Here is a 17383-nt window from a genome sequence, read left to right as displayed (position 1 = left end):
AACCAGATTTTCTCCTTCATGTTTGTGTATTGGCTTTCAATCTAATGGAATTTCACTTTTATCTCCATTATAAAAACGGAATAGTTTGCCTTCTATATTCTGTGCTAATTATAGGAATAAGGAACATCAATAGTAAGAAACATAATTCAGTAATAATTTGTATTTGGCTTTGGAATGCACATTCACAGAAAGATTCCTTAAAGTATGCATCCCCACTCTGTTCTTAGGACTCTGTGTTTTAGGGGAGGTAGGGGGAGGTTTGGTGGTGATGTAGTAAGAGGGATCTTGGGGCATAGGTTGGATGATCTAGTTGCTTATGTTTTTTTAAAGCTCTGAAACCTTTTTTTTTATTGTCTAGCTCTAGATATTCATGTTTGCTTCTATATTTTCTTTCAAACCATGTTATTATATTGAAAAAGTATGGGATAAGAACCTTTTTTTCTTCTTGAAAATCTATGGTGTTACTTTCGGTTATAGAAAAAAGAAAAATGATAAAACCTATGTTTATGATTTGACCAGTGAAGCTGGTAATATATTTTGAATCCTTCAAAAAGAGATTTACATTCATGGGTTCTGATGAAAATCTGAGAGAATAACTTTTTTTCCCCTCCTTCTTCTTTTTTTGAGACAGGGTCTCACTCTGTTGCCCAGACTGGAGTGTGATCTTGGCTCTCTGCCTGTGCCCATGTATTTGAGCCCAAGACGCCAGGAACCTCTACCTCTTGGGGTCAAGCGATCCTCCTGCCTCAGCCCCCGGAATAGCTGGGACTACAGGTGTGCACCACCACGCCCAGCTAGCTTATATTTTTTGTAGGGACAGTGTTTCACCATGTTGTCCAGGCTGGTCTTGAACTCCTGGGCTCAGGAGATCTACCTGCCGTGGCCTCCCAAAGTGCTGGAACTGCAGGTGTGAGCCACTGTGCCCAGCCAGGAGAATAACTTTTTAAGAAGATAGAGAACATTGTATGATGTGCTTTACCCATCAATTTAAATGCAGTAGTACTATTATTTAGTAATACAAGACATTTAAGTCATTAAGGTCAACTTTAATGTGCTGTATTTCATATATATTTTGTAGAAATGGAACATGTTTCCTACCTAAGGCAATCATGGCAGGCATGCAGCCTAAGCCAGATCAAGCAGAGTGAACTTTAGGACGTTTGCTAGGAATGCTGAGATGAAGACACTTAAGTTTTTGTGAATTTCAAGCTGAAAACATAGTCATTGAATTTCTGGCAGCTGTCTTCTGGCCATGAAAGGAAACTTAGTTGGTGAAGAAGCCAACACTGAATGAACAGAGCAAAGAAAAAAGCCATACTCTCATTACTCCATTTGAGCTGCTGGATCAACCCTTCCCTGAGGCTGCCGTACCTCGAGACTTACAGTTGCATGAGCCAGTAGATGTCTTCTTTAATCCAGCTGGTTTTGGATTTTCTCTTAAATTTTTGTGAAAACATCCTAGCTGACATATCCTTCTCAACTCTCAATTATACACCTGTATAATAAGAACTCAGGGACTTATTAAAACTTGAATTGTGAGTTAGGTATGGAGGTCTCTGACACAGATGTGCAGGTTGGCAGATAATACATAATGCATTCTTTTTTTTGAGACAGAGTCTCACTCTGTTACCCATGTTGGAGTGTGATGGTGTGATCTTGGCTCTCTATAACCTCTGCTTCCCAGGTTTGGGCAATTCTCCTGCGTCAGCCTCCTGAGTAGCTGGGATTACAGGTACCTGCCACCATGCCTGGCTAATTTTTGTGTGTTTTTAATAGAGACAGGGTTTTACCACGTAACCAGGCTGGTTTGGAACTCCCGACCTCAAGTGATTCACCTGCCTCAGCCTCTCAGTGCTGGGATGAGTTGGGAGTGGTAGGTAGGGGAAAGAATTTTTCCAAGCCTCAATGTGAATTTTTCCCCCTACCTTCAGTGCCTCGCTTCATTCTGGTTTTCCAAACCTATAGTACAGCACCGATTTTGAGTTCTTGCATGGAATGGAATTCTAAACTGCTTACTTCAGCTGCAGTTGTTTTCTTACCTTAGGGCCATAGAAAGTGGTTTGTAGTATAGTTCTACCTCTACCAATAAAAGAAATTTTATTGGTCTTCTCAACAAGGATAAATTTGTGTTGATACCTGATATACTTAGGCTGTAGTCCCCCCTATAGACACAGCTCACACTCTGTGTAATGGCTTCCTTTGCCCCTTACCAAGCACCACTACTGTCTACTTTGACAGGCAGTATTGTTTCTCAAAAAGTGGATCTCTTTTAGCAGAATCACTTAAGACTCAAAAGAATACTTAGATAGAAACTCACCATCATAATTCAGTATCCGAAAAATATTATTCTCTTCCAGTCTGTAACATGATCCCAATAAAAATTTTTAAAGGATTTTAAAAGATTAGTTGAATCTAAAATTTATAAGGACAAAAATAAGGAAGATTATCCAGAAAAATTCTTTAAAAGAATGAACATTTTAAAAAAGAACTAGGCCAGGCATGGTGGCTAACACCCGTAATCCCAACACTTTGGGAGGCCAGGGTGGGCCGGTCATTTGAGGTCAGGAGCTCGAGACCAGCCTGGACAACATAATGAAATCCTGTCTCTACTAAAAATAGAAGAAAAAAAAATTAGCCAGGCATGATGGCACAGGCCTGTAATCCCAGCTACTCAGGAGGCTGAGGCAAGAGAATTGCTTGAACCTGGGAGATGGACATTGCAGTGAGCCGAGACTGTACCACTGCACTGCAGCCTGGGTGACAGAGCGAGTCTCTCTCAAAAAATAAGTAGATAAATAAATAAGATAAAACATTAAAAAATAAAAAAGGAACTAGTTTTTCCAGATATTAAAAATGTATCCTGGCTGAGCACAGTGGCTTACGCCTGTAATCCCAGCACTTTGGGAAGCCAAGGCTGGCAGATTGCTTGAGATCAGGAGCTTGAGACCATCCTGGCCAACATGGTGAAACCCCGTCTCTAAAAATACAAAAATTAGTGAGGCATAGTGGTACATGCTTGTAATTCCAGCTACTCAGGAGGCTGAGGCAGGAGAATTGCTTGAACCCGGGAAACAGAGGTTGCAGTGAGCCAAGATCACCGCCGCTGCACTTTGGCCTGGGCAACAGAGCAAGACTGTCTCAAAAATAAAAATGTATTCTACAGTTATGGTAATTAAGACATTTGATTCTGGCATATGATTAGATTGGTATGGAATAAAAAGAGTCCCAGATTCACATGGAAATTTAGAATATAATAAAGGCACATCAGAACAGTGGAAAAAATTATTTTTTTTCTTTCTGGTAATATTATGGCTGCGTAGCTATCAGAAAAAAAAAAATCTGATCCTTCAGAGGAAGAAAATAGATTTTTCTTTATATTCTTGGAGTTAGAGAAGCCTTAGAAAACGTTTTTTGAAAGAAATGTAGATATTCTAATGCCTTGTTAGAGGGAGTATGGGTTGGCACATTCCTTTAGGAGATTTGGAAAATATGGGCCAAAATTTAAAATGCCTACCAAATATTTAAATGTACATGCTCTTTGATACACCAGTTTTACTTCTTGTAATTTATCTTATGGTTAAATTCTGTAGCTTTTGGGTTTAGTTCATCATATTCTCACATGTGCGAATATACAGGGTCATTCTTTGCAGTACTGTAATAGTAAAATATTAGAAACAATTCAGCTTTCCATCTATGAAAGACTATCTTTATCAGTATGATAAAAAAAATGCAGCCTTTAAAACTGAAAAGAGGCAGTTTTTTAAAAAGTTATTGATATTAGCTAGATGTAATGACACATGCCTATAGTCCTAGTTATTTGGGAAGCCTGTAGGGAAGGATTGCTTGAACTTGAGTTCAGATCCAGCCTAGGTAACATATTGCTTGAACTTGAGTTCAGATCCAGCCTAGGTAACATAGTGAGATCTCATTCTTTTAAAATGTTACTGATATTGCCTGATTTCCAAGATAAGGTGTTAAGTGAAAAAGGTGCCAGTGTTGTATGATGTTACATAAAAATATTTTTTAAAAATGAATATACTTATATGCTGATATATTCATAAAGTATCTGTGAAAGGCTACACAAGAAGCTAATATTAGGGGCTGTATTAAGGGAAGACAACTGGGTGGGTAGGATGATGGTGGAAAGGAAACTTAATTCTGTCATCCCCACCAAAATCACAAAGTGTGATACTGGGTAAAAGGAAAAAAAGAATCCACCTAATTTTCATCTTTTTCAGCTCATTAGAATTTCCAAGGGTGAGGCCCTCCCAATCTACATTAGAAATTTTTTTTCTGCAGTAGTGGTAAAAGACACATAAAATGTATTATCTTACCCATTTTTGAGTTTACAGTTTAGTAGTGTTAAGTATATTCACACTGTTGTGCAACCAATCTCCAGAACTTTTTCTCTTTGCAAAACTGAAATTCTGTACCCATTAAACAACAAATTTTCCTTTCTCCCTATTGCCATCCTCTAGTACCCCCCTACTTCATTTCTATGAATTTGACTACTTTAGATTCTTCATATAAGTGAAATCATACAGTATTTATGTTTTTGTGACTGGCTTATTTTACTAGTATAGTGTTCACAAGACTCATTCATGTTATAGCATGACAGGATTTCCTTCCTTTTTATTTTTATTTTTTTAGTTTAAAAGAAATGAAATCTTGCTCTATTGCCGAGACCGGCCTTGAAGTTGTGGGCCGAACCAGTCCTCTGGTATCAGTTTCCTAAGTAGCTGGAAGTACAGGCATGTGCCACTGCCCTTCCTTTTTAAGGCTCAATGATACTCCATTGTATGTTTGTTTATCTGTTCTTATGTTGAACATTTGGGTTGCTTCCACCTCTTGGCTGTTGTGAATCGTGCTAGTATGACTGTGGATGGGCATATATGTCTTCAGGACTCTGCCTTCAGTTCTTCCGAATATATCCCAGAATTAAGAGAGTATTTCTAATTATTGAGGGCCTGTCCTAATGTTTTCTATAGCAGTAGCACCATTTTATGGTCTCACCAACAGTGCACAAATATTCAGTTTCTTCACGTCCTTGCCAGCATTTATGCATTTATTTTATTATTTTTTTTCCATAATAGCCATCCTAAGGGGTGTGAGGTGATACCAATTTTTTTTTCTTCTTTCTTTTTGAGACAGATCTTCACACTGTTGCCCAGGCTGGAGTATAGTGGACAATCATGACTCACTGCACCCTCAATCTTCTTGACTCAGGCAATCCCTTCACCTCAGCCCTCCAGGTAGTTGGACCACAGGCATGTGCCACCACATCTGGCTTTTTTAAATAGAGACAGGGTCTCCCTATGTTGCCTAGTCTCGTCTCAAACTCCTGGGCTCAAGCAATCCTTCCACCTTGGCGTCCCAATTGTTGGGATTACAGGCATAAGCCACTGTGCTTGGCCCCCTATCTGTATTTTTAGCAAGTGTTTTAATCATATATTTCTTCTATATTTAAAAAGCTTATGAAGTTATGAAGTACGTTTAAGTTAATGATTTCAGTTTTATTACTAAAAAATACAGCTAGTAGCCACTTTTTAGAGTTGTATCTCAATGTACTTTGTTTCTGTAACTTGAAGTACATGTTTTATAAGATCCTCAAGGGATTGTACCTCTTACTCTGTCTCGTTTTTTTTATTATTATTATTATTATTTTTATTTTATTTAACTGAATCACCTAGGGAATAGACTATGATATTATACTTCACCTCAGGTAATTTTGCTAACCTTAATTCTTTTCTCTAACACAGTTAAAATTCGAAGGTTCTGCATGTTAGTAGAATTCCAGTAGTGTACCAACATTCAAAATAATATGTTTTAATAAAATACTATATGTCATTTTACTTTACGTGAGAGGATTTAATCTGTTAGTTTACTTTTAATTGAAAATAGTTTTATCTTTATGGTCTTGACAGTTTTGTGTTAACTTTTCTTACAAGATGAATTTAATCATAAATTGTTCAAGAGCAAGATAAGTTGTTAAGAATTTTGTCCAGAGACAAAAGTACATGAGATTCTAGTAAAAAATAGAAAGGAATGTAAATTTTCCTTAAATTTTTTCCTTCTTTTTCAAAAACATTTTAGGGGTGTAAGTCTTCAACAAAATTAATAGCTTATAAAGTGTTTTACATTTTGAGCAAATTACTTGCAGCTCTTGTTTTTCTGACTTGAAGTTTCTGAAATTATTATTCTGAAATTGTTTTTGTGGAATACCTATTTTTTCTTGCAAGCATTTATTTAGAAGTATTATTTCTAAAATCACATCAATCTTGAGTATCCAGCTGTAGCCTATGATTATATCATGAATATTAGAGGTAATTTTTTAATAACTTTTGCTAGACCTTAAGGTTCATTACTGTGAAGCTTTCTCCTTTATTGTTGTTTTTATTTGGTTATTAAAGACTGAGCTGCTGTCTTTATTATATTTGGTGTGTGACTTGGTAGAGAAGGGTACAAGTAGTGGTATGGCATGGGAAGGGTGGGAGTTTAATCCTTATTGTGAGTTTTGAGAAAAGATAATGAAATCCTTTATATCCCCTTCCATAGACCTACATTTCAAAGACTTACATTTTAATAAGAATTGGTTGTGCAGCTGCAACCCTGGCAACAAGGCCTAGGAGAAAAGAATTGGGGCAACCTTCCAGAAATCAAGGCGTGCACTGGTCTCATGTGGAGCTGAGCTAATGAAACAGACAAAAATATAAAGCACGTAGTAAAAATAAGACCAATACTTTCTTTGGCATAGTAGATACTGGAAGTTTTCTACACATTTTGTTTAAAAGTCCAAAAGCTCATAAGCAGCACACTCAATAAGAGTAGCTATATTATCTTCTCCTTTAGCGTACAAAAATACCCCAGATACTCTTGGAAGTTAATATTTCTGTAAATGATATCCAAAATGTAATTGTTGGCCCATTCTTGGTAAAGTCCAGACATTTTCAAAACATGGGGTACAAAATTTGTCAGATGTTTAGAAACAAGCTTTTAGGTTTTAAATTTTAAAAATCAAATCCTCATATCAGTTTTAATGTAAATTCCTTGTCATTATTGGACTCTTTAGATGCCCTTAAATAATAAAAGTTGTTAAATATGTTCTCTGAATACTGTGACAATAGCTACATAATCTGTTATTTAACTGTAATTTAACTATTACTGGTTGTTATACGTTTAGGTTGTGTCTGAGTTTTCCCTCTTACAGTAAGAAATATTGCAGGAAAACATTTTTGTGTATATAGGTATGTCATTTTCTTTTGGACTAGTCAGGATTACTTCTGGATTTCTAGAAGTGATACTGATGCATTAAATGTGAAAATTTTGAAAATTTCTAAAAGCACTACCAATCTACAAAGCTACTATAGTGTATATGTGGTTGCTAGTTTCTCTACTTCTTTAACAACATTGAATATTTGAATAAATATGAAATGGTAGTTGAATTTTCTGTTTTAATTTCCATTTTTTAAATTAGGAACTTGGAATATTTTAAAAGAAGCTTACCAGCTTCCCCTTTGTGGATTTAAAAATTTGCATACTTTTCCTGTTTATTTATTGGCGATCCATTAGTTTGTTTTTTAGGTAGTAGCCCTAAGAATCTCTCAGAATTGAGTGTGGTAAACTTCTTAGTCATTCTGCTCACTCATACCAAATGATATAGTACGTGCCAGGCTCTGTGTTAGCCTGAATAAAACAACTGATGTAGTTGCAAACTCCTAGAGCTAAAGGGACTGTTAAATATCATGTTCATTTTTTACATAAGGAAAATGAGATCCCATCTCAAATTATATGTTCAGTAACTAACCTTAGAGATGGTGGCTGAACTGGAATTAAAGCTGTGTCAGCATTGTTGCCTCCCTGCTGTTCCATCTATCTCTTCTTTCTTCTTAATATGGTAATCAGATTTCCCCCTCACTACCCCCTGCTTCTTCCATTGTACTTGTAGATTCCTGTTGGCCTAAGCAAATCAGCCTAATTCTAGTCTTGGTTCAAGGAACCAGTTGGCTTATGCAGTAATTGGCTCAGAGGTGTCCAAGTCATCAAAATTGATCCAGTTAGAGAGTAGTCTTGAATTTTCATTACTGTTAATGTCTATTTTAAAATTTTCTTGATGATTTTACTTTTTAATCTTAGTTACATATTTAGTTTCCTAATGAGGTTTTGAAAACCATCTTTTTGGAAAAACTAGTTAATTTCCAGTTTTATCCCATTATTGTAAGATAATGCAATCTGTATGGTTAATATTTCCAACTACAGTTGATTTTATCTTTTTCTCCCTGCATTTTTTATAGTTGTTTCTGACATATATTTTGAGACTTTGTTTGATGTGGATGTGTTAACGATGATTGTGTGTTTTTTTTTGTTTTTTTTTGTTTTTTTTTTTTTTGAGATGGAGTCTCGCTCTGTCGCCCAGGCTGGAGTGCAGTGGTGTGACCTTGGCTGACCACAACCTCCAGCTCCCTGGTTCATACGAATCTGTCCCAGCCTCCTGAGTAGCTGGGATTACAGGCACGTGTCACCACGCCCAGCTAATTTTTGTATTTTTAGTAGAGACGGTATGGGGTTTTGCTGTGTTGGTCAGGATGGTCTGAATCTCCTGGCCTTGTGATCTGCCTGCCTTGGTCTCCCAAAGTGCTGGGATTACAGGCATGAGCCACTGCACCCGGTCTTGTTCTACTGTTTTTATAAATATATAATATCTTACTTTGTCCTTCTTGATATTTTTTACCTTAAATTTTGTTATATTTATTTTTTATTATGCTTATTTTTTAGGGAGACAGCATCTGCCTATGTTGGCTAGGCTGGTCTTGAACTCCTGGACTCAAGCAATCATTCTGCCTTGGCCTCCCAGAGTGCTGGAATTACAGGCATGAGCCACCGTGGTTGGCCTGCCTTAAATTTTATTAAGATTGCTACGTTAGTTTTGTTGTGGTTCATATTTGTTTGGTTTATCCTTTCTTAAATATTTCTCCTGCAGGTAGGATGTTGCTCTGTCATTTTTTTTTTTTTTTTAACCTGGCATAAAAAAAGTTTTTGTACCAATTTGTCTTTAAATTGCAAGTTCACTTCATTTACATTTTTTACAGTAATTATGGTAATTACTGTTCTAATTGGGTTTAATTTGATCCCTTTCCCTGTTGCTTAACTCCATTCCTGCTTTTCATTCAGTAAGTTTAATTTTTTTATATTTTTGTTCTTATAATAATTTCCCTTTAGTCCCATTCCACAGTTTATTTCTGTATATTTCTTACTAACTTAAAATGGCTTTTTCTTCCCTTAAATATGACAGATACTCTAGCATTCTCATACTTTTTTTTAGTGTGTTTCCTGACTCCTCATCTGTAGTGAGTATATTGTAGGTACTTTAGATCACTTTTTATGGCTACTAAGGTATTTGACTACTTTTACTTTCTTTATCTCTTGGAATACTTTCTTTATCTCTTGGAATACCTCCTATATTTATTTTTCTTTTGATTATTCCTCGAAATGTGTAGTTAGTGAGCTTTATGTGACACTTTGAGGCTTTCGTATGTTGAAAATATTCTTAACAGGCTGGGCACGGTGGCTCACGTCTATAATCCCAGCACTTTGGGAGGCCAAGGCGGGTGGATCACGAGGTCAAGAGATTGAGACCATCCTGGCCAACATGGTGAAACACTGTCTCTACTAAAAATACAAAGATTAGCTGGGCGTGGTGGTGCACCCTGTAGTCCCAGCTACGTAGTCAGGAGGCTGAGGCAGGAGAATTGCTTGAACCCAGGAGGCAGGGATTCTAGTGAGCTGAGATAGGTGACAGAGCAAGACACCGTCTCAAAAAAATAAAGAAAAAAGAAAATATTTTTGTTTAAACTTCATATTGGAATGATGTTTTGAATATAAAATTCTAAGTTATTTTAATTCAAGACTTTTAAAATACAGGCTAGAGCCCCTTTCCTGGAACTCTAAAATCAAAGAACCAAAGGATTTTTCGTAGTTCATTTGACAACAATACCCAAACCAAACTTGTATGAAGCTACTTATGGATTTTATTCATCTCATTTCGTTTTAATTTTATAGATTTTGCTTGAAGATATTAATGAGTTAAATTACGGGTTAGTGCATTAGATGCTGTTGTGGATGTTACTTAATATGTGATATACATGCAGACACCATATTATCTTTATAAAATCTGAAAAATTGTTGTCTTAGTCTGTTTTGTGCTGCTATAATGAGATACCACAGACTGGGTAATTTATAATGAACCAGAAATTTATTGGCTCATTGTTCTGGAAACTGGGAAGTCCAAGATCAAGGGGCCAACATCTTGCTGCTACAGAAGGCAGAAGGGGGACAGAGAGAGATCATGAATGAGGAGATAGAACTTGCCATTTTGTAATTAACCCGTTGTAATGGAGCATGTAGTCTTAAATACGATGACAGCATTACTCTTTTGGGGATTTGGTTTTCAGTGCATGTCTTTTTGGGGGATACATTCAAACCATAGCAATTCTGAATTCTCAAAAAACCTCTGCTACAAGGATTATGGGTAAAGGATTATGGATTTACACTATCCCATCCTGTATCCAGGTCACTTTTTGTGATAACAAATATTAATCTTATTTTTTTTTGCTTTTGGCATTACTGTTCTTTTTTTTTTTTCCCCCCCTCCGGTCTTTGAGATTTTTTTCTTTGATAATCTTAATTTTCTAGGAATGGGCTCTTCTGTTATTTGGCTGTTTGAGCCTTTATACTCTTGCTTAATCTTTAATCCTGAGAAGTTATTCTCATTATTTTTGAAATGTTTATTCTTCTTTTGAAATGTTTCATTTCCCTCCCTCTTTCTGGAACTCTGTTATCTAGATATGGCCTGTTTTTCATACTCAGTATTTCTACTTGATTCTTTTTCATGGTTTCTTGTTTTGGCTTCATATACTTATATCTCCCATTGACTTTTAGGAATACATTCCTGGATCATTCATTTTCATAATGCTGGTTCTGATGGCATAAGTTGTTTAGTGAGTCGTCTTTCTTTCACAGTAGTTTTATGTTCTAGATGTGTCTATTTGTCGGTGTCCCTTTGGGGGTATTAGTCACTTAATCTAATAATATCTGTTAGGGAATTTATGTCCAGGATGAGTTTAAGGAGAGGAAGGACTTGGGACTCAGGTCAAATAGCCACTTGATACCACTGAAGCGCTATGAAGTTCTCATGTTGGCTGCTACTGCATCAGGCAAATTCTGATTGGGATTTGTTTTTAAACTCTAATAAATATTGGTTACTAGAAAGAGGTTATCTCCTTAGATTATAACTCAACTTGGTAGAAATTCGCATGGTCAGAAATTCACAACCATGTAGCTCCCCTGCCCCTTGTGGTGGGGGCACAGAGAGGGGCAGGAAGAGTGAATGCCAAGAGGATGGCTCATTAGCCTGTACCTGTTTTCCTGAGCTTTCCTCCCTAAGGCTTTTGTGTCACCCTGATTTTATCCTGCTGAAAAGATATGTAGGTTGTTGCTGCCAATTTCTGTGGCTAAGGGGGAATCAAGGGGAAGGGAAAGGCAGAATCGTAAAAGGCTTTTAGAGTATCTCTCTTTTAAGTCCTACCTCTGCTTCCCTTTGCTTCTGGCTCCCGGTTACTGGTTTCCTCTCAGAAAAGTTTAAGTACAGCTTTTGGTATCATCAGCAGTTTTGTTCCTTTTTGTGGTTGCTGCTTATTGTTCCTGGAATCCAGATTTACTTCTGTTTTTTCTTCCCTACAGTTGATTTTGTTAGAAGGGACCAGAAGCCCATGACAGTCTATCTTGATAGGAATTGGATGACTTCATTTGAGCCAATAAAGATAATTATACAAGATAGATATTCTTGAAGCACATAAAAATCTTTAATTGAGGAGTATGGGCATACAAAATATACACAAACTAAATGAAAATAATCATAAGAATGAAGAGCTCCAGGCTGGCGTAGTGGCTTATGCCTGTAATCCCAGCACTTTGGGAGGCCAAGATGGGCGGATCACCTGAGGTCAGGAGTTCAAGACCAACCTGGCCAACATGGTGAAACCCCATCTCTACTAAAAATTCAAAAATTAGCTGGGTGTGGTGGTGGGTACCTGTAATCCCAGCTACTCGAGAGGGTGAAGCAGAAGAATCACTTGAACCTGGGAGGTGGAGGTTGCAGTAAGCTGAGATCATGCCATTGCACTCCAGCCTGGGTAACTAGAGCAAAACTCCATCTCAAAAAAAAAAAAAAAAGAATTAAGAGCTCTAGTTATCTATCACTGTAAACAAACTACCTCAAAATTCAGTGGCTTAACAACTACTTTATTAAATCTCTCAATTTTGAAGGTCAGGAATTTGGGGAAGTGTTGACAATTCTTCTCTTAAATGTAGCATCATCAAAGGCCATTCAGTGGTGTTCAACTAATAGGTGGTCAGGACTGGAGGATTCTAAGCAGCTTTATTTATATGTCTGGTGGATTGGCTAGAAAGGCTGGAAAGCTGGGATTAATTGGGCCTATGCCTACGCATGGTCTTTCCAGCATGATGGTTTTAGGGTAGTTGGAATCTGAGCAGAAGCTCTAAGGCTTTTTATGACATTCTAAGATCCAGTCCTTGTTCTGTGGTCACACAAGTCACTAAGGGCACCTGAATTTAGAGGAATAACCAAGAATAACCAATAGCACATAAGGTTATTGGAGTTTTCTTATTCCTGATTGTTGCTTTTAGGAGAATGTCATTAATTTTTGGCTTAGGGAATCTTTTCCTTATCCCTCCCGTCTGAAGGGGTTTCTCTGTAGTAGAGGGATATCAGATACTTCTTTTACAGTTCACTTTTATAATAATATTTTTCACTGTAACAGTGGTTCCTAGCTGGGGGGATCACTCTCCAGGGGCATTTGGCAATGTCTAGAGACATTTTTGGCTGTCACAACTGTTGGAAAGGGGTGCTCTTCATGTCTAGTGGATAGAGGTGAAGGATGCTGCTAAATACTCCACAATGCACAGGACAGTCCCCACAAGAAAGTACTATCTAGGCTGGGCATGGTGGCTCATTCCTTTAATTCCAGTAATCCCAGCACTTTGGGAAGCCAAAGCAAGAGGATAACTTGAGCCCAGGAATTTAGACTAGCCTGGACAACATAGACCCTATCTCTACCAAAAAAATACATAAATAAATAAATTTGAGTAGCTCATCGTGGTGGTACATGTCCATAGTCCTAGCTACTCTGGAGGCTGAGGTGAGAGGATTGTTTGAGCTCAGGAGGTTGAGGCTGCCATGAGCTGTGATTGCACCATTGCTCTTGCAGCCTGGGTGACAGAGCAAGACCCTGTCTCAAAAAAAAAAAAAATTATCTGAATGAAAATGTCAGAAGCACTGAGGTTGAGAAATCCTGCTTTAGAGCAATCGTGGAAAGTTGGTGTAATTCTCATAAATGAAAACTTTGATTCAGAGAGGCTATAGAATGTCACTTATCTAATCAGTTGTGAAATCTGTTTTGAACACAGGTTTTGCCAATGTCAAATTCGTGGATATTCTACAGTACTATATATTTTTTATGTTGAAATTAATGTATCAAGTATTTATTTGTAAATACTGAGACAAGTTACCAAGTCGAATACAATAGAGATAGAATGTTAATTCACATTCTACCTCGATAATGCTTATAAGAATCAACATAATTATAATTAAAAATAGCATTAAATTAGATTAACATTTTTCTATATTCTTAAAAAAGAATACAGAGAAAATGGTCTGTCTTCAGTTAATTACTGTGTCTGAGCTGTGACTTCATCATTTCCAAAGTAAGGATAATGCTTCTTAGGATTAAAAAACTTAAATGAGATAGTATTTTTCCAAGTATATAGTGAAACGTATGATTAACATTAAATTTTTTTTTTTCACATCAAGTCTTTATCATCTAGTTGGACTTTTCTTTGTAATCTAGGGAAATTTTCTGTGATATTTTTTGAAAAGGTAAAACATACAAAAAATGGAGAATCCAAGAATAGTGAATCTCTTGTTTGATCCATTATGGTCCGTGTAAGTTTATGGACCAGAAATAAGAAATAGTCCATGTTCTTTGATAACTGGCTAGTATTTTCTGTTTATGAAATCTTCCACATCATAGTATCATTATCAAAGCTTTCTATTATTACAGGCTTTGAGTATGAAAATAAAGATCCTTTCATATACCACAATGAAAAACATTTTTCTCCAATATTGTTCACTATGATTCTGACTGTATAGGGATATACAAAAAGGCTTGAACATTTAAAAAATTATTTAGTAACTGTGTTATGTATGAACAAGTAGTCACAACGAGCTTGTAAAGGACAACCACAGTTACTTTTGTACTGGCCAGTATACAGCTCTTGTTAACACCAGCACATGGCAAACCTGTGGCCTAATTCATCCCAAGCCCTTCATAGCATGTCATCAGTGATAGTTGAAGTGATAGCCAGGATGAATACCATCAGTTCCTCAAGTCTACACGGCAGTCACAACTCTTGTATTGTTTTGTTCATGTAGTCTCACTAGAAATATAGTGGCCTGATACATGGGATAGGTGACTAGTGTTTCAGAGGCAGTTCAAAGTTTTGAGCAGAATGCTCTGTCTACTACCATGATAAGTATTTGTTAAAGAACCTCTGGGACTGTGATAGAAAGGAGGTAGAGCCCATCCTGTTGGAAAATGAAGTTGGAGAGTTGTGGAGACTTCATTTTCTAAGCAATTTAAATTTACTCATTTAATCTTCTCGTAAATCTTTGAGAAAATATTATGATAAGCTCCATTTTATAGAGCAGCAAACTGGAATGTAAAAAGGTTAAGTAGCTAGAGCTACTGAGTGGAGGAATCCAGAATTCAAACTTCAGCTGTGTAGTTTCAGAATCTTAAGTTCTAAACCAGTACACCATACTGCCATTTCAAATATGTGCTTACATACCAGTGTGCCATATGAGCATATAATATCCATGTGGTACAGGAATCTCAAGCCAAGGAATTAAGTTAAAATTTATACCTGAACTTGTGAGCCTGATCTGGTGAATTTCTGAGCAGTAGCAAATGCAAACTGCTCTTTAAGAATGCTTGTTCAGGCCGGGTGCAGTGTCTTACACTTGTAATCCCAGCATTTTGTGAGGCTGAGGCGGGTGGATCACAAGATCAGGAGATCCAGAACATCCTGGCCAACATTGTGAAACCCCCATCTCTACTAAAAATACAAAAAAATTAGCTGGGCGTGGTGGTGTGCACCTGTAGTCCCAGCTACTTGGGAGGCTGAGGCAGAAGAATCGCTTGAACCCGGGAGGCAGAGGTTGCAGTCAGCCAAGATCGAGCAAGATTGAGCCACTGCACATCAGCCTGGTGGCAGAGTGAGACTGCATCTCAAAAGAAAAAAAGAATGCTTTTTCAAACAGAGAGCCCTGGACTTGCACAGGAAAAACAATTCCTATAGTAAGATAATTATAAGGAAACAGTCCAACATGAGGGAGAGTTAGACAAAAAGGGTAATTAAAAGGTTATGAATTGAATTAACAAAATAATTAGAAAAACATATTTAATTAAAATGTCTAAATACAGGACTAAGATACTACAGTAGGTGAATTTGTAAAAGAGCCAAACAGAACTTATTAAAGTGAAAATCATTTGGCCAGCCAGGCACGGTGGCTTACGCCTGTAATCCTAGCACTTTGTGAGGCTGAGGCAGGCAGATCACCTGAGGTCAGGAGTTTGAGACCAGCCTGGCCAACATGGTGGAACCCCATCTCTACTGAAAATAAAAAAAATTAGCCAGGTGTGGTGGTGAGTACCTGTAATCCCAGCTACTTGGGAGACTGAGGCAGGATAATTGCTTGAACCCAGGTGGTAGAGGTTGCAGTGAGCTGAGATTGTACCACTGCACTCCAGCCTGAGTGAAAGAGTGAGACCCAAACAAAAAAAAAAAAAAAAAAAAAAAAAAAAAAATTATGATTATTGAACTAAAAGACAGTCATTGTGGAGAAAATTAATAGTTAGGTTAAATAGCAGAATAGAAACAGGTGAAAGAGTCCTAAATATATAAAAATAAATTGGAAACTAGAGATTCTGTGAAATTAAAGCCAAGTACAAAGACAATCTTCAAAACACCTATAGCAAAAAAAGAATTTTATATTCAAACAACCAAGAATTAGATTGACAGTCAACTTTTTTCATCAGCAACAATAGAGGTTAGAATAACATCTGCAAAGAACTGACGGAAAAGTACTTTCAACCAAGAATTCTATACTTAGCTAAATTGTGATGCAAGAATAAAGGAAAAAAATACAGTAGTCCCTTCCTATTCGTAGTTTTGCTTTGTGGTTTCAGATACCTTTGGTCAGCTGTGGTCCAAAAATATTAAATGGAAAATTTCAGAAATAAGTCATAAGTCTTAAATTGCAGCCATTTTGAGTAGCATGATGAAATTTTCAACCAGCCTGCTCTGTCTCATCTGGAACGTGTATCATCCCTTTGTGCAGTATATCTACTCTATATGCTACCCGTCTGTCAGTGTACAGGCAGAAACATAATTTACATAGGGTTCGGTAATATTTATGGTTTCAGGCATACACTGAGGGCCTTGGAGCATTTTCTCTCTGGGTTAAGAGGGACCTACTCTATAGATACTCTTTTTAACAGTAGATCTGGGTGAAGGATACATGAGAGATTTCTGTTTTATATTAGCGACTCTGCTGTAAGTTTGAAATTATTCCAAAATTAAAATTAAAAACTGCAGTTTTAGACAACTGAGAAGCTTACCACCTACAGTTAACTATTAGAAAGCACATATTGGCTGGGCACAGTGACCCACACCTGGAATCCCAGCACTTTGGGAGACTGAGGCAGGTAGATCACTTGAGGTCGGGAGTTCGAGACCAGCCTGGCCAACATGGTGAAACCCCATCTCTACTGAAAATACAAAAATTAGCCGATCATGGTGGTGTGTGCCTGTAACCCCAGCTATTCAGGCGGCTGAGGCAGGAGAATCATTTGAACCCAGGAGTTGGAAGGTGCAGTGAGCTGAGATTGCGCCACTGCACTCAAGCCTGGCAACAGAACGAGACTCCCTCTCAAAAAGAAAAAAAAAAGTAAATACTGGAAGAAACAGCTTGGTATGTTAGAAATGGTTCCCACTAAGAGATGGAGAGGCACAGGTCAGAGATTTGCCATTTTTAATAGTCTTTTTATTATTCATTGATTTTTTTTTTTTTTTCTTTTTTTGAGAGAGTCTTGCTCTATCACTCAGACCGGAGTGCAGTGGTGTGATCTTGGCTCACTGTAACCTCCACCTCCCAGGTTCAAGCGATTCTCGTGCCTCAGCCTCCCTAGTAGCTGGGACTACAGGCATGTGCCACCATGCCCAGCTAATTTTTGTATTTTTGGTAGAG

At 37.3% G+C, this 17383-nt stretch overlaps 1 protein-coding gene across 7 annotated transcripts in view; it reads left to right on the top strand.

The window, feature by feature from the left end:
* The window catches only part of CDC42SE2 (CDC42 small effector 2), a 96078-nt gene that overhangs the window by 37858 nt on the left and 40837 nt on the right, over positions 1–17383 (top strand). The window contains exon 1 of one of the 7 annotated variants that reach the window (XM_032260386.1): positions 4786–4797. The exons of the other annotated variants lie outside the window; for them this stretch is intronic. The gene's annotated coding sequence lies outside the window, so the exon portion shown is untranslated. Of the gene's footprint in view, positions 1–4785; positions 4798–17383 lie in introns of those variants that run through there. 7 annotated transcript variants of the gene reach the window in all.

Source organism: Sapajus apella, unplaced genomic scaffold (genome assembly GCF_009761245.1).
Source record: "Sapajus apella isolate SASKATOON/1434 unplaced genomic scaffold, GSC_monkey_1.0 scaffold1, whole genome shotgun sequence".
Taxonomy (NCBI): Eukaryota; Metazoa; Chordata; class Mammalia; order Primates; family Cebidae; genus Sapajus; species Sapajus apella.
Note: the sequence above shows the minus strand (reverse complement) of the source record. Positions and strands in the feature narration are given on the sequence as shown.